The sequence below is a fragment of the Cheilinus undulatus genome, linkage group 23, assembly GCF_018320785.1.
Source record: "Cheilinus undulatus linkage group 23, ASM1832078v1, whole genome shotgun sequence".
Lineage (NCBI taxonomy): Eukaryota > Metazoa > Chordata > Actinopteri > Labriformes > Labridae > Cheilinus > Cheilinus undulatus.
Window position 1 is genome coordinate 24,785,439 of NC_054887.1, and position 23,770 is coordinate 24,809,208.

Below are 23,770 nucleotides of genomic sequence, written 5' to 3' on the forward strand. Positions count from 1 at the left end.
GCCAAATTGTTGAAAAATACATTTGCAAGAGCCACAATCAAAGGAGTGAAAAGTTAATAAAAAGGTGAATGTGTTAATAAAAATAAGTTAGAGGTGGCAAAAATGGTCAAAAAGTGACAAAAAAGTGGCAGAAATGGGGGAAAAGAGGGAAAGTAGGCTTTAGGTGGCAAAAATCGTCAAAAAGTGGCAAAAACGTAGCATAAAAATAGTGAAAAGAGACTTCAATGGTCATAAAAGCAGTACAATTCTGAAAAATTTGGAAAAAAACAGCAAAGGGTAGCAAGAATGGGGAAAAAAGTGGCATTTAGTGGCAAAAGGCAGCTTAAATGGCAAAAAAAGGAGGAAAATTGCAAGTTACAAAAAAGCAGGATTAAAGTGGCAGGGGAGAAGTGGCAAATTGTGCTAAAAGCAGTAAAAATGGATTAAAAGTGGCAAAAAGGGCCAAAAATAGCAAAGAATGGCGATGGAAATATACAGACAAGAAAAGGTTTACAAAGTGGATACTAATGTGACTTGCAATGGGGTCCAAGTTTATTTTTTATAAGAATTTCTTGAGAATAATATTTTAAATTAAGAGATAAAAAAATCCTCACTAAAGAGCCCCATGTTGCTCAAGAGCCACACATTGAGTATCACTGCTTTAGACCATGATTGGTATGACAAAAGCTGCTGACACAACCTGCTATTTATGTTTTTAAGAATCATATTCAATTTGTTCAAAATGATCCCACACTTTCAGTTTTTCCTGGGATAGTCCAGTTTGAGTTTTCTCATGCACACATTAAGCAGACTGATGAAAGGTATGAGTCATTTTCATAATGTGATTAAAAGTATTAATAAGATGATATTTATGCGAAGGTAGGCTATGAGTCATGATTGACAAAACAGGCAAATCTTGTAAAAATAGACATTTAATCTTACATGCGATACATGTTCTTTATACAGCACATAAAAGCCTCGACTGCACAAAGAGTTCCATTGTGGATTTGAGTGATTTGCATGTGATTATATTGGTATCAGTTGAGGACGTATATAGGTCGAGACTACCCGTGCTGAGCCATGCTGATCCACTCATGCACAATGGTTGCATCTCAACAGCACAGCAGCAGGGAATTTCAGGAAACCTGCGAGCGCCGTCACCAGCTGTTGGAAGGTCAAACTGAGCGCTGACTGTAACAGATTCTGTCACAAGACTCCAAATTCACAGCCAGGACTCAAACTGTGCGACTGAACTGCTGGCTTCCACTTCAGCCCTCTTCAGGAGGCTAACGTGACGGCCAACATCTTTCCTGAGAGCCATCTAAAGCAGGAAGGGACAGCAGATGCGTTAACAGGGCCATGCATAAAAGATGAGTCATGAAATAATGTGAGAGTGCATATGAATGAGCGCATGAGTGAGTCTGTGTTTGCTGCAACAGACAGGAAGAGGACACTATCTGCCCACACGTCCTCTATCTGCTTCCTTTGTCATCTGTTCCCTCTCTCCTTTACCCCATGTCTCCTTGGGATGAAAGGATAAAACAAAAGGAGAAACAACATTTTTCTACCCTGCCATATTTCAAAGGTGGAGGGGTTGCACGGGGTCTTCATAAAAGGCAGGACGGGTGTTTATTTGTTGGACGCGGCAAGAAAAAAGGAGAAAACAGAGGTTTTATTTCTTTTTAGGGGAACTTGAGATAACAGTTCAGACAAGGTGAAGTTTAGAAATATGTCTGACTCAATAGAAGAACAAAAAGACTGCACAAACTCCTAAAAATCTGGTGTGTATGTGTGTGGATGATGGATCTCTCCCCCGTTTACTGCTAGAGTTTCTGCTCTCTGCCTGAACTGATAACACTAACATCATTAATTAATAACCTACTGATGCGGTCAATGTCTAGTTCAAGCTTTCATAGCAGTTAAACATCCATGACCTTTATGATTGAGGGAAGCTGGAACTCTGTGGAGACTCTTTCTGCAACACTGACCATCCTCTAAGATAGCAATACGTATCTCATAATAACAGCACTATAATAAATCATTCATGGTGTGTGGAGTGCTTGAGGCAAAATAAACAGTGTTTTATTGTCAGATTAGAATGAGGACAGCACTGAATATCATATCTTATATAACATGGTATAGAAAAATGAACATGCAACATCTAGCACTGTTAAACAACAAATACTGGATTTCTTACCTCCATGCTGGAGATAGAGCACACTGGTGTTATGTTTGGGGTTGTCTGTCTGTCCAACCGTTCTTGAGGATGACATATCTCAAGAAAGCTGGGGATTATTTTCAAACATTACACAACTGTCAACTCTGAATCAAGGTTGAACTCGTTACACTTTGGATGCATAGGTTAAAGGTCAAGGTCATAAGGCTGCATCTTAGCTATGTACAGTGCTATGAAAAAGTATCTGCCCCCTTTCTGATTCCTGATGTTTTTGCATATTTATCACACCAATTTTATATTTTACAAAGACAACCCAAGTGAATACAAAATGCAGTGTCTGAATCATTATTAGAGTTCTTAAGGGTGGGGGTGGGGGTTTTCTCCATTTGTGGATAATGGCTCTAACTGTGGTTTGCTGGAGTCTCAAAGCATTGGAAATGGCTTTGTAACCTTTTTCCCAGACTGATATATTTCTATCACTCATTTGTGCTTGAATTTCTTTTGATCATGGCATGATGCGTTTCTTTCTGAGATCTTGTAGCCTACTTCCCTTTGTCTGACAGCTTCTATTTAAGTGATTTCTTGATTCAACAAATCTGGCGGTAATCAGGCCTGGGTGGGGCCAGTGAAATTGAACTCAGCTTTCCAAAAACTGTGGTTAATCACAGTTAACTCATGATTTAACAAGGGGGGCAATTATTCTTTCACACAGGGCCAAAGAGGTTTGAATTTTTTTCCCCTTAAAAAAATCAAATAATCATTGAGACACTGTATTTTTTTATTTACTTGGGTTCTCTTTGTGAAATTAAAAAACTGGTTTGATGATCCGAAACATTTAAGTGTGATAAATATGCAAAAACATCAGGAATCAGACAAGGGGCAAATACTTTTTCACAGCACTGTATGTCATGCTTGCTTCAAGAGATTTTCTTCAAGTTTGCACAAATATCCACTTTGATGCAAAGATGAACTAACTGGATTTAAAAGGTCAGATGTCAATGTCATAAGGCCTCATGTTAATCCCTTGATTTACGTACAATATTTCAAGAACAAATCAGAGCATTCTCTTGAATCTTTGCACAAAGGTCCACTCTTAATTAATAAAAAACTGATTAGATTTGGATGTCAGTAGTTAAGACCACTGAGCCTTATGTTTATCTCCTGCTTTTAGAAGCAATGTTCCAAGGCCTCTTCAGGGCATTCTCTTAAATCTTTGCACAAACATCCACTCTGACTCAAGGAAGAACCTATTTCATTTTGGTGGTCAGGCTTATGTTAATCTCTTGGTTTTAGGCACAAAATTCCAAGAGGTTTTGAATGCTTAAAGGGACTCTCTTAAATCTTTGCACAAATGTCCACTTTGTCTCAAGAAAGAAATGTTTAGAGGTTGGATGTCAGAGTCAATGCCACTGTCAATGGGCCTTATGTTCAACCCTTGTTTTTAAGCTCAATATGACAACAGGTTTTTTGGGGGACTCTCTTACATGTTTGGACGAATGTCCTCTCTGAATCAGACAAGAACTGATTGGATTTTGGATTTCAGAGGTCAGGGCCATTGGGCCTCATGTTCACCCTTGCTTGTAAATGCATATCCTGACAACTCTTCAGGGGACTTTTTTTGAATATTTGCACAAATTCCAGTTTGACTCAAGTAAGAAGTGATTAGATTTTGGATGTCTGAGGTTAATGCCATGGCTACTGGGCCTCATGTTCATCCCTTGCTTTAAAGCGCAATATCTCAAGAACTCTTTGGGGCATTCCCTTGAATCTTTGCACAAATGTCCACTCTGACTTCAAAAAGAACTGATAACTTCTGAGTTGTCAAAAGTTAAGGCCACTGCCTTTGGCCTCATGTTAATCCTTTGCTTTCAGGTGCAATATTTCAGGAATTCAAAAGAACATTCTCTGGAACCTTTGCACAAATGTCTACTCAAGTAAGAACTGACTAGATTTTAGATGTCAGAGGTTAAGACCACTATCATCCAGCCTCCAGTAAATCTCCCTTACTTTTTAGTTAATTTTTCAAGAAAGGCATTCTCCTCCACATAAATCCACTCAACTAACTAGACCTTGGTTGTCAGAGGTGAAGGCCACTGTCAGTGAGCCACATGCTCCATGCCTGTGGATTATCTCAAAAGCTTTTTAGGGGACTTTCTTGAACCTTTGCACAAATGTCCACTCTGACTGAAGGAAGAACTCGTTACATTTTGGATGTAAGGGATTAAGGTCACTAGCCAAATGTTTGTCCCTTGCTTTCAGGTGCTGCACCAGCTGTTCATCTTGACCTAACACTTTACCTTCACTGTCCAGCCATTGCATACCATGGTAGGCTTATGCCAGGTGGTTGTTTTAGTTAAAGCATTAATGTTCTGAATGATGGATACTTAAAAACAAATGTTCATAGTGTCAAATCTACTCAGAATCATTAACCATCCCTGCCCCGTCCATTGTGACAAGTTGAAAATCAAAGTATGCGAGAAAAACTGAAATCTAAATGAAAACTAAATGTCTATTATTTAAAAGGAAACTGAACAAATCCAAGCACATCAAGAACGTTTCAATGAGGATATTTAAAACTAACACACAATGAAAGCATTTTAAAGTTTAGACACTAATTATATCTGCTTGTACAAATCAAAGCTAAGAAGAAGAGGCTGTTAGAAAGTTACTTGGTGGTGTCTTTAGTGCATCCAAATGAGTTTCTATCTCTGCAGATCTTCCGCTAGTGCATTATAATTAATGTGACAAAACTGGACCACTATAGAGAGAACTGTCAGCCTGTGTGGGCAGCTGGATTACAATTCAGCTCCCGTACCAATGGTGACTTTCAGGGTGAATGTGCTGATATACTCTACTTTTTTCTCACTACCCTCAAAGGTACAGTTGCTGAAAAAGAAACCACTAAATATTATATGGCTCCATTTCCAGCAACACGGCATCTTTAAAAGTTACAGGTCACAAATCCTGATGTAAATGTGATGTGACTGTAGTCACTCTGGTAAATTATTGGCTAGTATTGTTTTCAGTCCTAAAACCCTGAAAAAGCTGTCTGAGAAAGCATTTTGTTTTATACTGCCAGTGGACTGTATACTGTTATGGATGCCACATGCTGCTTTCTCTGTTCTGGCCACCACCTGCTTTGTCACTGTTACATTTCTAAATAGGATGATAGTTAATGGAGATTAGAAACTACAGTTTAGTCATTATGCTGTGATGGGTTATGATGCAATGCATTATGATTAAAACACCATAAAATATGATGTGACAAAAAAAAAACCCAGTAAGATGGAATACAACGCAACAGAGTGCAAAATGATACCTTACAATACAATATGATGTAGGGTTCTAGCTGCTCAACAGTCCTGGGTCGTCTTTGCGGGGTTTTTTGTTGTATGATGCTCTAAATGTTTTCTGCTGGTGAAAGCTCTGAGCAGGACGGCCAGTTCTGCACCCAGACTCTTCTACTGCCAAGTCATGCTGTTGTGATGGATGTGGTATGTGGTTTAGCATTGTCTTGCTGAAACGTGGGAGCTCATGATGCTCTTACACCTCTGTAAGCATATCAGCATTTTCAGATGTGTAAGCTTCCCACGCCAAGGGTACAAATGCAACTCCATACAATCAGAGATGCAGGCTTTGGAACTGTGTGATGATAACAGGCTGGATGGTCCCTCTCCTCTTCAGTTCGCTGGACTGGGCGTATGTGGTTTCCAAAATGAATGTGAAATTTTAATTTATCTGACCACAGAACAGTTTTCCATTTTGCCTCAGTCCATTTTAAATGAGCTTCGGTCCAGAGCAGGGAGATGCTTTTCTTGATCCTGCTCACATTTGGCTTCTCCTTTGCATGATACAACTTCAACTTGCATTTGTGGATGGCATGGTGAACTATTTGTAAAACTACTATGCCTGTTTTAAATGCATTGGTGCCTGAAGGCCCGAGAACCACAAGTATCCAGTATTGACCTTTGGCCTTGTCCCGTGTGCACAAAGACTTCTCCATTTTCTTTGAATCTTTTAAAGATAATACGTACTGTAGATGGGGGGATTTTCAACATCTCTATAATTTACTGCGAGGAACATTTTTGCTTAAATTGTTCAACAATTCTTGAACGTTTTTACACAGACAGTCATGGTACCAACTCGTTGATGTTTAACCTAATTTGTTGCAAAATGCTCTTCCAGCTTTTCTTCATTTGTACTGCTACATGTTGTCCCATACTTTTTTCCATTTTATACAGTGCCCCAGCTTTTATGGAATTTGGATTGTAATATGCTATGATATAGTATGATTTGATAGGATATGATAAAATACAATTTGTTATGATCTGATATGACACAATGATGCAATACAATGATGCATTACTACACACTTTATTGTCCATGTGAGGATTTCATAAGTCTTTAATCTAAAACATTGGACTTAGTATGATTTTAAAAGCCTGAGTCGATTTTTAAGGAGAAAATCAAAACTTTAAAGACTTCATGTAGCAGAGATATGCAATACACTCTGTGTAGCTACTAGAATTCCACTGCTGCATTGCAACTTGTGAGTCAGACTCTACAGAACGGCGTCTGCAAAGGAGAGAGCCTTAATAACACTCACCTGGCTTCACTGGATGTCTCAGTATACTGGCCATAGCCCCAGGGGTCAAATCAGAATCAGATGAGAGCCAATATGTTTGGAGATTGGTAAAATCTTCACTCTCTCTGTTCAATACCTCTGAAGATACAATAAAAGCTGAGAAAACAGCCTCAGTTTACTGAATCCTTAATGAGAATGAGAGATGACGTTCTCTTTGAATGCTGTGCATGTTTGAGCAGTTTAAAGATTAGATTAAAAAAACTGTATTAAATTAATGCTGAAGGACAGACCTTCAAGATCATTCTAAATTAAATGTTTTCTCATCATCATTCAGATTGTCTCAAATGGCTGTAAAGGCAGAATTTATGCTCAGGTCCAATCTTTTTTTTTGCACTGACATTTGACACTACTTGATGTTTTCATCACCACCAGTCTTTTTGTAAGCCGCTGTCTTCAAAGGTTACTGATACTATGGTTCCTTGCAGACTTTCACCACTTACTGCTTGGATACAATTAGTCCTCCTCTGTCAAGAAAGGCATAAAAAAAACTTAAAAAAAAACAAAAACTTATAAAAAAAGATCTGAAACATTTAAGTGTGATAAATATGCAAAGGCAAAAAAGAAATCAGGAAGGGGACAAATTTCTTTGCTGTTATTGTCAATGCAATAAACAACGGCCATTAAATTCGACACAAATTTAAGTGTTTTATCGTAGTATTTTTCAAATTCTTTCTCCAGGAGTAATCTAACACACTAACAGTGTGCACTTTTGTTGGACAAGGCAGAAAACTTATGGAATTGAATTGGTGTAGTTAACCAAGGCATTTGGCGAATGCAGCATGAGAGTCGACAGCCAATTAGGTCAGTGTCAGAGAGCAGCAGTCCTCTGTCAGCGACTGTTTATCTGGGTTACAGCCTGGTTTACAGCCCATTATATCACAAACTGTCGACTTTTGGCATCAAAGACATTCTAGTTTGTTGTGTTCAAAGAATATGTGGGTGGACCGAAACACTTGTTTTCCCCTCAAGCAGACAGTTTCTATATTTATAGTTAAATTCATCAAATATCCCATTTCCTTTAAATCTGCGCTCATTCTTTTATCTCAAATTCTGACAATGTTTGGCAAATGTTTCTGTGATGAATCAGACTAAAGCACAAAAGTGGACTCCATGATATGAGGCAGTATTGACCAGGAATTACAAAAAGACAAACAAGAGTTACACAATAATTCACAGAGAATGAAGAACTGTTTCTCCAGGAAATGATGTTTGCCTGGGACTGAATTGTTTCCTAAAGTATGTTTGGGTTGTAAACATGAATGGTTTATGATCACAGGAAATGTTCAATATTTAACCTTGTGATCTCTGTGATACTGAAATTTGATGAACATGAATTCATTCTGTTCTTAAAAATTCAACTCGCTGTTTCTGAACGTTTGGGCTGCACGGCGGCGCAGGGGTTAGCGCTGTTGCCTCACAGCAAGAAGGTCCCTGGGTTGCTTTCCGGTCAGGGCCTTTCTGTGTGGAGTTTGCATGTTCTCCCTGTGCACGCCTGGGTTCTCCCTGGGTATTCCGGCTTCCTCCCACCACCAAAAACATGCTCAGTGGGGTAATCGGTGACTCTAAATTGGCTGCAGGTGTGAGTGTGAGCATGCCTGGTTGTCTGTCTGTATGTCAGCCTTGTGATTGACTGTTGACCAGTCCAGGGTGTATCACGCCTCTTGCCCAGTAACAGCTGGGATAGGTCCCCCCCCCCCCCCACCCTGAACGGGAAAAGTGAATAGAAAATGGATGGATGGATGTTTCTGAACTTGTTTACTACCGAATTTCACCAGTGACAAGAGTGGTGTAAGTGAGAAAATGAAGCACTGAGAGGATACGCAGAGAAAATATTGGGACACAAATCTGCACCTAAGGTGTCTTGGTGGCTCTCTCACTAGTCCCTTTGCCTTCTTATCCTCAGTTTGTGAGGACGGCCTGATCTAGGCAGCTTTACACATGTGCTATATTCCTTCCATGTCTTGATGATGGATCTAACTGAACTCCAGGGAATCTTCAGTGCCTTGGAAATGCGTCTGTATCCATCCCCTGACTTGTACTTTTCAGTAACTTTTTCTATGAGTTTAGTGTTCTTTTGTCTTCATTGTGTAATGGTAGCCATGAATACTATTTAACCAGTGACTAGATCTTCCAGACACAGGTGTCTTTATACTACAATCACTTGAGACACATTCAATGTACTCATGTGATCCCCATTGTGAGAGTACTAGCACCAATTACTAAAAAATCAAGAAAAATGCATTCAATTGTGTTCTGAATATGACTGCATTGCAATTTGAAATTATGTACCCAGTCTTAAGCAGTTTCTCTCCTCTCCAGCAGAAGCCGACAGCCTGTCTGAGTCAAAGTCATGACGCCATAATCCACAGAGATTACTGAGAGTCATGAGGAGTCAGTATCAGAGCGGCAACTCCATCTGACTTTGGAGCAGTCTGGACCGATAAATGATCCTCATCCCAGGTGCACACAGAGGTGAACTTTAGCAGAGTGACGCTGCCTTATTCATTTCCTTCAATCTTCTAACCTGTTCACCTCTACTCTTAAAAACTCTTTGTCCCTGTGAGAAACCCATTACTGATCTTTATTGTGATCAGCCGTCAGTCTCTCCTCAGGTGACTCGAGTTCACACTGAGCTCCTTCTTGCACTTGGAGATTACAGGGGACTTTTTTGATAAGCTGGGAGAAGTAAAAAGGTATTTTATTTGGACTTGCACTTGAAAGGTTTTGTATGTACATAAATTATGGTTATTTTCAAGCTCTAGCAAGGTTTTGAAAGCCTGGGACTGTAACCTTCTTCCAGATATAACAGAGTCAACCACTCTTGTTTACATATTTCAATTTGTGAGATAATTTCTTTTAGCTTCTGAATTACAGCTCCAATCATTCAGGGGTTATAGAGTTCATTAAGAGGAGTTTTAACGGCACAGGCACAAATGTGCAGAAAACACTATTATTATTATCCATTTTACTTCTATTCAATGCAGAAAAACACATTTGAAACCAAAGAATCACATTTGTTTTCTGCAGTTTCATTCTTAACTGATAGCACAGAAGCATTTGTGTGGCGTTACCAGCTTGGAAACACCCACAACTAATTTATGTAACCATAATTTATGAACACATAACTGTTCCTAAATGTTGCCATGATGTCAGCTTGCTTCAAGGACCACAAATGCTCATCTTTTATGGACAACTAAAAAAAATGAGTATATAATGCTGAATGATCTCTCAGCTGCTCCTGTTTGCATTATACTGACAACATATCTAGAACTTCCCCCCAGAAGCTATTTGTCTTTGCAAGGCATTAGACTGAAAAGTGTAATCAGTTCACTCTCAAGTCCAAGAGTAGGCTTGTGCAAATGTGGAAAAACCCACAGCATTTTTGAGTTTCAACTGGTGTTCACAAGATATGAGATCACAGCGACCTTTAAACTTGTCCCTCCAAAATGCGTTCACATTATTCCTGGCCTCCATTGTACTTCCAGGGTGTGACTTTCAGTATCTCCAAACTATTTTCCAAAGTGATGTGACGCAAATTCTGATCAACAGAGCAATTCAGGGATTAGAAAGTATGAACGTCATCTATTACACCACAAAGAGGATTTTTTTGTTATTCCTAGCTCACATAATGCCAGCAAGTATATTAAGCTAACTTTATATGCTCTGAATCAGTATTTGTTAAGTAATAAGGACAATCAAATGTTTTAAAGGAGGTGGGACACCACCTTTTATACTTTAGAACAGATGTAGAGCCAAGTTAGAGAGCCTCAACATTTTACTTACATGAGTAAGCCTGGGTTTTAGTTTCACATCACTTACTGTGTTAGCTGATGGCTTACAGTGTATCGTACTTTGAAATAAATTTCCCGCTTCAAGTTTGCAAATAACTCTGTGAGAAAACCCAGTCTGAGTTCCTGAGTGCTGCAGAACAGGTCTCCCAGTCCTTGCTGCTGCAAAACACCCCCACAGCATGATGCTGCCACCACCATGCTTTAATGTTGGGATGGTATTGGGCAGGTGATGAACGTTGCCTGGTATTCTGCAGACATAACGTTTTAAATGTAGTCCAAACAGTTTAATCTTGGTTTCAGGAGACCAGAGAATCTTGTTTCTCATGGTCTGAGAGTCCTTCAGGGGCTTTTTTTTTTTTTTTGCAAACTCCAAGCTGGCTTTCACCTGGTGGAGACCTGCAGTGGTGGAACTTTGTCCCACTTCCACACAGGATCTCTGGAGCTCAGTCAGAGCGGCCATTGGGTTCTTGGTCAACTCTCTTACTAAGGCCCGTCTCCCCAAATTTCTCAATTTGGCCAGGCACCAGGTCTTGGAAGAATCCTGGTTGTGCCAAATGTCTTCCATTTGATAACTATGGAGGCCACTGTGCTCTTGGGAAACTTCAGTGTAGCATGAAGTTTTTGTAACCCTCCCCAGATCTGTGCCTTGCAACAATCCTGTCTCTAAGCTCTACAGGCAGTTCCTTGAGCTCATGGCCGGTTTTTGCTCTGGCCTTCTATAAAGAGGTGTGTGCTTTTCCAAATCATGCCCAATTAATTCAATTTACCACAAGTGGACTCCAATTAAGGGGTAGAAACATCTCAGCAAAGATCCAGAGAAGTGGGAAGACCTTGAGTTAAATTTCAAGTGTTTAGATTAAGGAGATTTTTTTTATGACAAGATTGAAAAAGTGAAGGGGTCTGAATACTTCTTAAATGTACTGTATGCAATACGGTTGTCAGAGATTATAACTGGAACCCCACTAGCTCTGGAAATATGTGAATCCTGTCTTCGAGTCAGTTGGTCACTAGATAATTCTGAGGCCTTATTTTGATCCGCTGCACAACTAAACAGACATCTCTCACGTATGTTTAAAGCACTGGCATTGATCTGTCTCATTAAACAACAATATTTATCTCATTTACCTCTCTTTGCGGTCGTTCTTCTGCCTTCATAAATCCCACACTCCTCCAGAGAGGCATGTCATCATTTAAAACCCTGCTCTACAAACTTCAGAAGGCAAAAGCTTGTGCCCTGTGGAACCCCTTGTAGGTTACAATTATTCATTTCTAAACAGTCCTGGGATCTCGACAGTAGTCTGCACAGGTGGGTTAGAAAAACACAGCAGTGTCTAAATTGCTTCCACAGGGTGATCCACATTGTTTACACGAGTTTTCCCTGCTTATCACAAAGTCATTACAGCTCAGACAGATTGTAAAATGAAGTGCTGCCCATACCACAAAGAGTGTGCTGAGTGCAGGGAGCAGTAAACTGGTCTCACTGTGCTACGGTGTGGGTTTGACACCACGGTAACTTCTTCTGTATGTTTGTGTGTACAGTTACTGGGGAGATGGAGGGTGAGCTTGTGAGCCAGTTCTTTCCAATGAGGAGAAAGTGTGTTCTTGTAACGCTCCGCTGAAGCATGAACGACTCTATCTACAAGCAGGGTGGGAGCCAAATCAACGCACTGTTGGTCAGACGACAAAGATTTGAACCTTTTTTTTTTTTCCTGGTGATATGACCTCAAAGGATAAAGAAAACATGGTGGTGTATTTTTAACAGCACTGTCAAGCAAATAAACATCAACATGATTAACTACAGGCTCTGTGATTAATTCACTGCAATTAATCTCATTAAAATATCAATAATATGGCCCTGCATTACAGGTAGTCTTTCTTCACTCTATATGTAGTTGGATATTTTCTCTTCCATGTACTGAAGTCTGCTCTGCTCTTCAGCATTAAATTTTGCACGTGATTTCATCAGTCTATTCTAAACTCTGGGGCGCAGATGGTTTAAGGTGCACCCCATGTATGCGGACAGCCTGGTGTTTGGGATTGATTTGTCACTTATTTCACCATGAATCCAAACATTTTTTGCTTCTACCATGGTTGAATAAGTTAGGAAGATAAAAGGTTTCTATTTTCTACAAAGGATGTCTGGTTTCATGTAAAATTCTGTAGTTTTCCTTCACAAAAGTGAACTTTTCTTCAGCAGTGGTGCCATAGTAGCTCTATGATCCACTGACCTTTGATCTTTAGCTTGTGCTACATGATGAGACATTATGTTGATACAGGTATGACTTGCCATCAAAAGTCTGTGCATTTTATTATATTTTGAAGTCGACCAGATACTTTGCATGTTTCTTGGCAGTTCTGATTGATCTGCTCTATGAGGACTGATGCTGATTGGCAGCTGCCAGTGCTGGAAACAGACCTGTTGTGTATCTCCAGCAGAACGGAGTGATGCTTCAGGGACTGACTGGACTGCATGCATTGGAACTGCTGACCAGAGAGGGAGCAATATACTCCGCAGTGAGCTTTGCAAGTGGATCACGGTGCAGACTTAGTATGTGGAAACTGTAGGTCATGGAGAAGATGTTTTTTGTTTTCCTCTGTTTGCCTCAAAACTCTTGCAAAAATGTTAGCAGCAATTTTGCATGGCAAAATTACAGATGGATTTGCCTGTTTCTGTGTTTCTCACTGGCGAATCCATCTTGCAAAGCTCCTGTCTGAACAGTTTGGGCCCGGTTAGAAAGTGACAGGACCAATCAGCGTCGAGGGCCAGTACTATCAGGTGCAGCAGAGTTGTGACATAAGCAAGCAGCAACAAGAGGCCGGTGCAATTATGGCGGAAGAGATTCACATGGATGCTGCTATAGCGCAAGTTTGATCAGAACTTGATGACATTTCTTCACTAAAAGAACAAAGAACAGCATTGAGTTGTTTTCAGAGACGAACAAGGTTGTGTACTGACATGTCTACAGTCGCCATGGTTCAGGTTATGCAGTTCTCTATGGAGTTTATTCCTTGGTAGCTGCGCACCTGCGCAATGACGTCACGTGTTTTGTTGCTCTGGTTGGCCTGTAAAGATGTCACAGACAGCGTTCATCCAATCACCCTCTGAGTTTTCTTCAAAGGCTCTGCCCTTTCCCAAACTCTGTGGAAGGTTTTCCAGATGGATGTGTGAAACAAATCCATCTGGCGTGTAAGGTTAGTGAAAGCTTGCACTGACCAGCTAAATGGGAATAATTTACACAAGCAAATAAAAACAAAAACAAAACATGCGTCTAGTGTGCAAGGGCCTTAAGACTAAAACTTAATTCATAGTATCTGCCAACACTGATAACAATTCCTGAATGTTTGGATCTTTCCACACAGATAATTACATTTTAAAGCAAATATTTTCTTATGTCAATACTGTGCCAATCATTTTCACAACAAAGATAAAATGTTGTGTGTTGTTATAGTGGCTCTGTCATGGCGGTCATCATGACAAGACACATCACATAACAATTATACAACTTCAGAATTCTTTGGCTTTCAGACCTGAAAATATTGATGTAATGTAAATACTCAACCAAAAAATTTATAACATAAGGTTAGTGATTCATTTCAACATTTCATTGCCAGAATTTCACATAATGTACCTTTGAAGAGGGATATTTTATGTGAAGTTGTCCCTTCTGAGCATAATCATATATTTTACTTTGATTGATGGATTGATTGATGTCCTTTGAGGCCAAATCCAACGTCCAAACCTTTATTGAATGATACCTTTAAAGTCTCTTTAAAGTCCAAAGACAGCATCCATAGAATTGAAGGCTTAGAGAGGAATGAGAGGTTTTTTAAGGTGACTCAGTAATGTGCTCTGATACTGCAGGAAAATCTCACTGGCAGCCCAGGCAAGGTGAAGCATCCATGCTGCCATCTGCTGGTGGAAAACACCAGTTTGGTGACTGAGAAGCTTCATCTGCTTTGTAATCTGTTGCACAGAGAGACACAGAAACAGGAGAGCTATGAACAGGTATTTCAGCTGATAGAAACTATAGATACACGGACTTAATTATAGTCAAGGACATGTGACTGTGGCCTTGAGGTGAGATTGTGGTGCAGGTCTACTGTAAATCCACCCAATCAATCTTGAAAACCCCCACGCCATCCTGTCTTGACTGTTCTGCTGTATCAACAAAGTTAAAAAGCACACGCACATATCACCGCTCACACTAAATGTGTCATTCACACAGCCGACGGCCTCAAGCTGCAGCTGAGTGACTGTCATATTGATCCAGCAGCTTCTTCTCACCTCTGCCGGCGAATTCATGCCTTAGTTGGCTTCTCTTATTGATCTCTGCGCTCTCACAGCATCAGCAGTGATCGACCTATCAGCAAGCTGATTGAAGATAAATTTCACAGCCATATCGCAACCCCGGTGCAGCCTGCAGCTTAATCCACTTATGCTTTCCTAATTACTGGAGTGTGTCAGAAAAATGGAACGTGGCATAATTCAATTCTTGCTCTCTCAGATGTGCCCAGCATGCTGAAACAACTAATAACACAGGGTATACAGCAGCACCACCAGCTCTAACACCAACCCTGTCCCCGAGCGATCGCCTGTGGGCAGCCCCTGTGACGTGACTTCCAATGAGTTCCCCCGTCTGAGCCAAGGACGATCGCTCAGGATGGGAGGCCGTTTGGATGGGTATGCAATGGCAGACGTGTATGATCCCTCTCTGCGGGCAAACAACGGGGCGTTGTTTCAGAGGCACGGTCGCACCAGCAGGGAGGGAGGGGTCTGGGCAACAAACACGCCCCAAGGCACAAATTGATTGCTTGTACTGCAGCTTCTTTGACATCCATGCATGCAGTCAAGCGCAGGCAGGGAGACGGACAGGGGGAAGTGAGGGACAAAATCCATTTTACACTTTTACTTATTCAATTTGTCTCAATTTGTCATCTGTTCTCTCTCATAAATCCAAGTCTCTATGAGGCAAGGCTATATGACCATCATATCATTGTAGCTGCTAGTGTTAATATTCAAATGAACAATTTATGTACCAACAGTACAAATATACCATTACCATTTTTGCTAGCTTTATAGCAACAACAATTAACATTAATCTTTACATTTAGTTAAAACCAATTATTTTTTTAAATCTTAAGTGGAAGATTAAGGTGCATGGTGCTTAAAAGTCACCAACTCTGCTGAGTTCTGAACTTCCACTGGCATTAATGTAAGCATAAAAACTTTGGAACGGGAGCTACATGGAATGGGTTTCCATTGGATAGAGGGGTGTAAAACAGTCTGACACTGGACTGTAGACTCTGTAGAGCACAGGTGCCAAACTCAAGGCCCGGGGGCCAAATGCGGCCCACGGTGCAGTTTTACCCAGCCAGCAAGATCATTTCATATTTCTAGTAGATGTGGTCTGCAGATTTCCTCCAGTATAAAAATGTATTAGTTTTCATTTCATATTTCATTTTGCATCCCAAGATTTTGACCTAAACCTAAGATTTTGACTTTTTGTTTCATATTTTGACCTTTTAAATTAATAATTTGGACATTTTCTCTCATATTGTGACCTTTTAGGTTCACAATTTTTCCATTTCAAATCACAATGTGACCTTTTAAACTCCTAACTTTGACTTTTAATCCCATATATTGATGTTTTAAACTCCTAATCTAGAATTTCATCTCATATTTTGACCTTTTAGAATCACTATTTGGAATCTAATCTTCTATTTTGACCTTTTAAACTCTTGATTTTGTATTTTATCTCATATCTTCACTTTGAAACTCATGATTTTAAGTCTCTATTTCATAAATTTGCCTTTTAAAACCTTATTTTGACTTTTAATTTGTATTTTGACCTTTAGAACTTATAAAGTTGACCTTTTATCTCAGATTTTGAGCCTTTAACTCATTTATTTATTTATTTTTGTTTAGCATTTATTTGACATGGACACACAGTAACATTGTTGCAGAGTTATTTCATCATTTTGACTTTTTTTTTTTTAAGAAATCTTAAAATCCTTTATCTTCACTGTTTAATTTTCACTATAATTAATCACCTGTGAAAAGATGGTTGGCAGTTTTCAGTTAAATCTTGACCCTGTTGGGCCCTCAGGTTAAACCTAAATTCAGATGTGGGCCCCTGCTGTGATTGAGTTTGACATCCCTGCTGTAGAGTGACAAACTGCTTCTCTGTTTGGCAGTCAAAAGGGCAAGTCTGGGACTGGTGAATGCTGGGAGAACATTCCCTGCCTGGCTGGATTGTGCAACCTGTGAAGTTTGTTGGAGGAGGGATAATAGTAAGAGGCTGTTTTGCAGGACTGTGGCTAGACTCCTTATCTCAAGTGAAGAGCAATCCTAATGCTTCTGCATACCAAGACATTTTGACAATGCTATACTTCCAACTTTGTGGCAACAGTTTGGGGAAGGCTCTTTTCTATTCCATCATGACTGTGCCCCAGTGCAGACAGCAAGGACTATAAAGAACTTGACTCTGCCATTAAGCATCTTTGGGATGAACTGGAATGATTGTGAGCTAGGCCTTGCCTTCCATCATTAGTTGCTGACCTTCTAATTGCTCTACAGATTGAATGAATGGGCACAAATTCACACAGAAACACTCAAAAATCTTGTGAAACTCTTCCAAAAAGAGTGGAGGCTGTCCTAGCAGCAAAAGGGAACCAACTCCATATTAACATATGAATTTGAATACGTCATTACAGTCCCCTTTAGTGCAATGGCTATGTGTCCAGATACTTTTGTCCATATAGTGCATCAATAAAAGGATGTTTTGATATTTTAAGGGTAGCTCTTAGCTCATAATAGTGAACTTATCCTGAAATTTGTTCATTTATTTCTGTCCCCTTTCCTCATAGTTTTCTGGTTCTTTTGTCTTTTCTCACAGAACTCTGTGTGTTTAACATTCCTATTTTTGTACCAGTGCCTCGCCTCTCTGTTTCACTTTTTCTGTGATTCATTCACGCTCGTCATTCCTCTGGAACACCAAGCACCTTTGAGGCTTTTTGTTTTGAAAAGTCTTCTATAAATAAGGTTTATTATTGTGGCCGTCACGACACAGCAGGCAATTTTTGAGTTCGGGGAGGTTTGCCTAATAGCGTGCTGTTGTGAACGGCTGACGGCTATTTAAAGAAACTCCTGCACTGGCTTAACCCAGCTCTGTGTGATGACGATAAAGACCCCCGTGTTGCTGTGGAAACAGCACATCAACCAAGGACACGCGTGGTTGGCATCCATCAGATGATGCGTCCCAGTGTGTCTCTATTTGTGTGTGTGTTCTCCAGCCCAACCCACCTGCTTGAGCGCAGCATTGTTCCGTTGAAAAACAGGCCCCAGCTAATCATGTTGTTTCAAGGTTTTCAGAGAAGCAGGGCAGGGAAAATGAACAGATGTCCCCTTGAAAAACACTGTTTTTGATGTTCCACTATTTACTTCATGTTTGCCACAGCCCAGTCTCTGTGAGCATGCTTTGGATAAAGTTCAATAGAGGATTCCCTGAGTCTAAAATGAGCAGATTCACCCAAGTCAGGCAATAAAATCCTGAAAAACAGCTTTATTGAACACAAATATATCACAACCTCAGTGTTCAGGAATCAATATGTCATCCACAGCTTTAATCACTGCCATGATTCTCTGTCACTGGTGGATTTTTGGGTCATTACTCAGAGAGGAAAGATGCTGCAGGTTCCCTTCATGGTTGTCCAACTCTGCTTTTGATTAACAGAGTACAACTTTAATGTTATTTCCACTGCCCAGCTCCAGCACAAGGAAAATTTTAAAAAGTAAACATTAGGGACTGGTAAGAGTACTTAAGTATTCGACAGCTCAATGACGCCTTAGCTAGCAGAGTAACGTCTCATAACTCCATCAGTAGGAAAAGTCATGTCTTGAGGCATCTTAACAGAAAGTCTGAAACACCGGTCCAATTTTAAACCACATGAGCTTAAAGCACAGGAAGAACCTGCAGAGACAGATGACAGTCTTGCATCCTTGTTAGCCCTGTAATCACTGGGTAGCAGAGCGAAGAGTGAAGATTAGCCTGCAAGTAGCAAGATACAGTGCATGTGGAGCTTGGCCAAAAGCCATCCTAACAAGGGTTAGACAGATGTATGAGGAAAAAGAAGCAGGATTGGGTGCTGGTTACTACAGAAGAGAGGACAGATCTCCATATAAGCTACTTTCAGGGTTTTTCCGCATTCAAAATTTGGTGATGGCCACAGAAGTGCCCCAGTGGCCATTTGCTCCACCACCAGCCCTCATCAGTTGGTGTTACACGTGGCCTTATTCTCTCTCCTTGGCTCTCTGGTCTCCTCCTATCTCTGCAGGAAAAAAAGGGGACACACTCAAACGATCCAACTTCCCTCGGTGTATGACCAACAAAGATTTATGATGGTAGGTGGTATTAGACACAGCAAGCGTTTTTCAACATGCAGCCGTCTTAAAGAAGACTGCATGTTGAAACATGTTCATGGAGTTCTGTGCTGCTGTTTTCTATATTTATACAGTTATGGTAAAACTAATCACTGGAGATTACATTATCATCACTTGTTGAGTGAGAGCTGGGATTGGAAGTACAGCTGAGCAGTAGGGGTGTAAATAAACATTTTTATCACGATGCCATACGATGTTATTTTGGACAATAGTACAATATTTTCCAATATCAGAGAAAACTGTCATGATATGCTTTCATTAAGACTAGCTATAGGAGCCGTCGACTGATATCAGGTGATTTTACACACAAATTTCAAAGTTACCTCCATTTTCCAATTTTAGAATCTTACTTAAACTCGTTTACACAAAAGTGAACTTTAATAGTGTTTTCTGCTCCATTACAGCCCTTCTCACTTTACCTATTTATGTGGCACATACTTCATTTGTAATTCTGCAATCAATCTAAGATTTTAATGAGGTTTTAACTGTGGCATGTGATGTTAAAGTAACGAATTACATTATTTTCTATTTACTGCAATCTTGCTTTTGACAAATGGAGAGCTTAGGACAAAGTTTTATTTCAACCAATGCTCTTTGTTGTTATGAGTGGCAGAAAGAAAGAAGAGGGGCTGAAAGAAAGCAGCTGCCCTGCTTTAACCACATTGAGTTCGAACAGCTAAATCGAATGTGAGATGGCAGACTACAATCAGTGTATCAAAGGAGGCACAATGCAGACTCTTCCCTCCTTGTTCATCCCTTAAGTCTATTGAGTCCTGGAGTCCTGGAGTTGGTTGTATATGGATAATGCAGATGTAGCTGGTAAATTAAGGCTAAGGACCCGTCCTGGTGTACTCTCTGTCTGAAACATGTCCACACAGAAGAAAGAGGCATGGATATCCTCTTACCCTCTGCACACTGCTGCTACTGCTTGTTGAGAAGCACAGATGGGTGGAAACTGTCAACAGACATGCAGGGAAATTTCAAAATAAGAGTGTGGCTTACAGGTGACATTGCAGATATATGTTTTGACTTTCTGATTGGATAATTAATCAGCCAATTGATGTACCAATTTACAGTACACTGATGGATCCTTACACCCCTAATAATTCGATTTTTGGGGGGTATTTCTCAAGTTATTTGAAAAGCAGTATTAACACATAATATATTGTCAATAATGTTGCAACATTGTCCAGTAAAATCACAACTGCACATTATTAAAAAGTCATGCAGCACTAGCAGAGCCATATTGTGGGGAAATTGCAGGTCTATGTGCAATAGTTAATATGTCAAATATCTTTAGCGTGTACTACTTATGTAAATGAGCAACATTTAGCAAAAACTGCCTTTTAAAATGACTGATAGTGATTTTTGATTAGAACTTTCTTAGAAATGCACACCCCTAACGGTGAGTTACCATTACATTTCCACCCCTTTATAAAACGTAAACAGTTTATCTGCATTTGGATCTTTTTCTGGTTAACAGTGTTGTAAAAAATAAGAGTGTGTGTGTATTATTGAAGTCCAAATAACAAAGTGATGGTGATAAGAGTGTAGTCATACTTCTCTTTCTTTAAACAATGAATTTCTGTCTGTAATTTGGCTGATTCATTACAACACAATGACAGTTTGTTCAACAAAAACAACCGCCGAAAGATGCAGGCAGCTTCACAGATTTTACAACAAAAGCAGCTGAGCCTTTTCACAAAACATTCACACAATTCTCAAACACATTTTTCTTCCCAATCTGATTTTGATGCAGTGTTTGGTTTGAATCAATCCTGAGCGTTCTCCCTCCATTGAGACAAAGCGACACCAGAGCAGGTTAATTGGTGAATCTAGCTGCCTCTTTTCAAGCCTTCATAATTACTTTGTCCTTTATTCCTGCTGCAGGGAGGATCTTTGAAGATCTGAATGTTCAGACCTTCACCCAAGTGTATTTATGATAAAGGATTTATGAATAACTTCTTAAAAAAAAGCAACAAAACGGTTATTATTCAAGGAAAGGTGGGAGTACCATGAAGGTTTAATGAGTTTTTATCGCTCTGGCAGAAATAAAAAGACACACATCATCAACTCAGACTATTTACCAATATAATTTAAAGTTTGATCAGACATCCATTTAATAGCTTCATTTCAGCGTAAATTTCTCTCTTTCATCAGTTAATTATTCATTTGTTTGTTCTCCTCCTCTGAACCTGCTTATTACAGAGCATTTTCAGTGTACAGCTGATTCAGAACATTTTCTGTGTCGACTTGTGCAAATGCTTTCGACAAAGTTTGCAGCCCAAGCATTAAGATTTAAAGTAAAATAAGTTCTGTCTGGGACACCGTGTTTGACTCCAACACTTCACCTTTTACTGCATGCCATCCCTACTCTCGCTTCCTAAGAATTTCTGTCTCTGCCCAATCAATATGAGGCAAAAAATGGCCCTAATAACACACTGAAAAACAAAGAAAAAACCCACCGTGGCCTTCTCACAAGGTAACCTTTCTAACTTAAGACCAGCATGCATCAGCCAGCATCATCTAGTCTCCTCTTAAGATGCAAAGCTTTTAGGATTGTTCTACCAACATTAAATGTATAGTGGACCTGTATGTGTACATTTTCCTGATGCAGGAATGCAACCCATTGCCTGCTAAATACAGTTGCACAAATGCATCTGTTTAACATGTTAAATGACAGGTAACTGGCCAAATGATGTGGCATGAACAGATATCAGCTGCCAGTGCTGATTATTGTGCCCAGTCAATCAGCCCAATCAGCATCTGATACTGCTGAATTGAATAGGAAATAGTTTTTATTGCAGAACACGTGAGCTGTTGAGCTGCTGTCAAACATGAGAGCAAATGTTGGCATAAGATGAGTCTAGAGAGGTAGTGAAAAACAGCACTATTCACTGAACTGTTGTGTTAAACATCACAACAATAATAATCAAACTATTCTCATTACTTGTGTTACTTTAAGTTCCTCAACTACCTGCATGACAGAAGGACAGATAAACCAAACATCCTTTTCAAGCATGCTTACACAACTTGTCAAGTTTCCTCTCTGACGTTGCCTCAAGTCTGAGCACCTTCAGATGCGACATGCTTTCAGACTGGGTGCGTGTCTGCTGGGTGCATGTTCGCTGCATGATGGCTGTGCCACGTGTCAGCTCTGGCTCACACCATCACGACTTCAGTACCAAGCATGTGTGCGCTGCATGTTGGCTGCATCCCTGCTATCACAGCCCTGTCTTTAAGGTCATTTTCACACCTTACATAGTATGAGTCACTAGTCAGTACTGACAAGGTGTGTTTGTTCATAGAAATGCCAAACCAGGCTATTACTTTGAAAAGCACCAACTGAAAATGTAAGCCCTAATGTGTTAATCTTGCCAGTGACTTTCTCTACCACTGTGGACATACATATCAGCTAAAAAAGATAAATATGGCCCTCTATTTTGCATTTGTTTTGCCCAAGACGTACTGTATGTGGTTTACGATATAAACAGGCGAGCCTTCTATTCTCAAGATTCTCAGCACACGACATGCACACATCGCACACAGAGTCAGTTTGAAAGCTATAATTTGTTAACCCTCTGAAACTTTTGCTATTTTTTTAACCACTGTGTCTCATCTGGACTTTTTGTCTCAACAATCTTGTAAGACATCAACCTTGTGGTGCACAGTCAAGCTCCAAACATCTTTTTTTCAGGACAACCCAAATAATCAGAATTTTAAACTCAAAGATGTTTATCTATCAAACACAGTAAACATGTAATGGAAAGTTTTTTTAAACAGACTTGTTCTCCAATCTCTTTGGGACCGAAGAATTTAAAAAATCATAATCATTCTGTGACAAAAATGCTTCAAAATATTCACATTTTTACAAAAAAGTCTTGGCGCTTTTGGGAATTTGAGTCGTCATTTAAAGCAGTTCCTGTCTGCAGTGGCACAGAGGGACACATCACAGCCTCTCTGTGTCTCTTTCTCGTCATCATGAGTCATTCAGGCTCTCTTCTCCAGTTTCTAAGTGTTCTAACTGTTCCGCAAAGTATGATGTGATGCTGGAACAGCCTGCCATTGGTCGTCACAGTTCAGTCACAATGCATTGTGGGAGACAAACAGCCAATATGGGCTGCTAGCTGCAGGAACAATTGAAAAATAGATTATAAATGGATAAAAGGATGTTCAATATGGGAGTTACTGGTGTGGATTTAATCTTAAAAGACCCTGGAAGGCACCCAAGTTCCAGGTTAGCTAGAAAATGTTCTGTTAAGAGCTATGAAGGCATGGACAGCATCATTTGAACAGCACAACAGAATGCTTTCAAAGGAAAAATACACAAGTGGCTACAATTTCTACTTTATAAGTTATTTAACTTCTAATAATGCATCTCTTCTTGTCATATACGATAACATCCGTCTCAGGGGGTTAACATGCATACTGCAAAGAAAATCACGCTGTGACACACCTGTTAAACAGCTGCCATACATCCAGTCTGAACAAGCAGCAAACAAAACTCCTTAGAAGCTGTAGAAGATGAGAGCATGATGCCAACACAGATCAAGGAGTTTAGGCTTGATTTTCAACAACTGTTATCAACAAAAACTGAGATAAAAGGCTTAATGTTGATTTTTTTTAAATTAAAGTGCATAAAGAGAGATCTTGTATATGTCCAAATTAAGTGTGTGGAAGGTTTAACCTTACATGTTTTAACTGAATATCAAGCGACATGTTACAGAGTAAAATAAAAG

The 23,770-nt window shown here is 39.8% G+C and overlaps 1 long non-coding RNA gene across 1 annotated transcript in view; it reads right to left on the bottom strand.

Moving 5' to 3' along the window:
* Positions 1-893: 893 nt before the first annotated feature.
* The window catches only part of LOC121505713, a 43,811-nt gene continuing 20,934 nt past the window's right edge, over positions 894-23,770 (bottom strand). The window contains exon 2 of the long non-coding RNA XR_005991580.1: positions 894-1,300. This is a non-coding gene — a long non-coding RNA (uncharacterized LOC121505713). The remainder of the gene's footprint in view (positions 1,301-23,770) is intronic.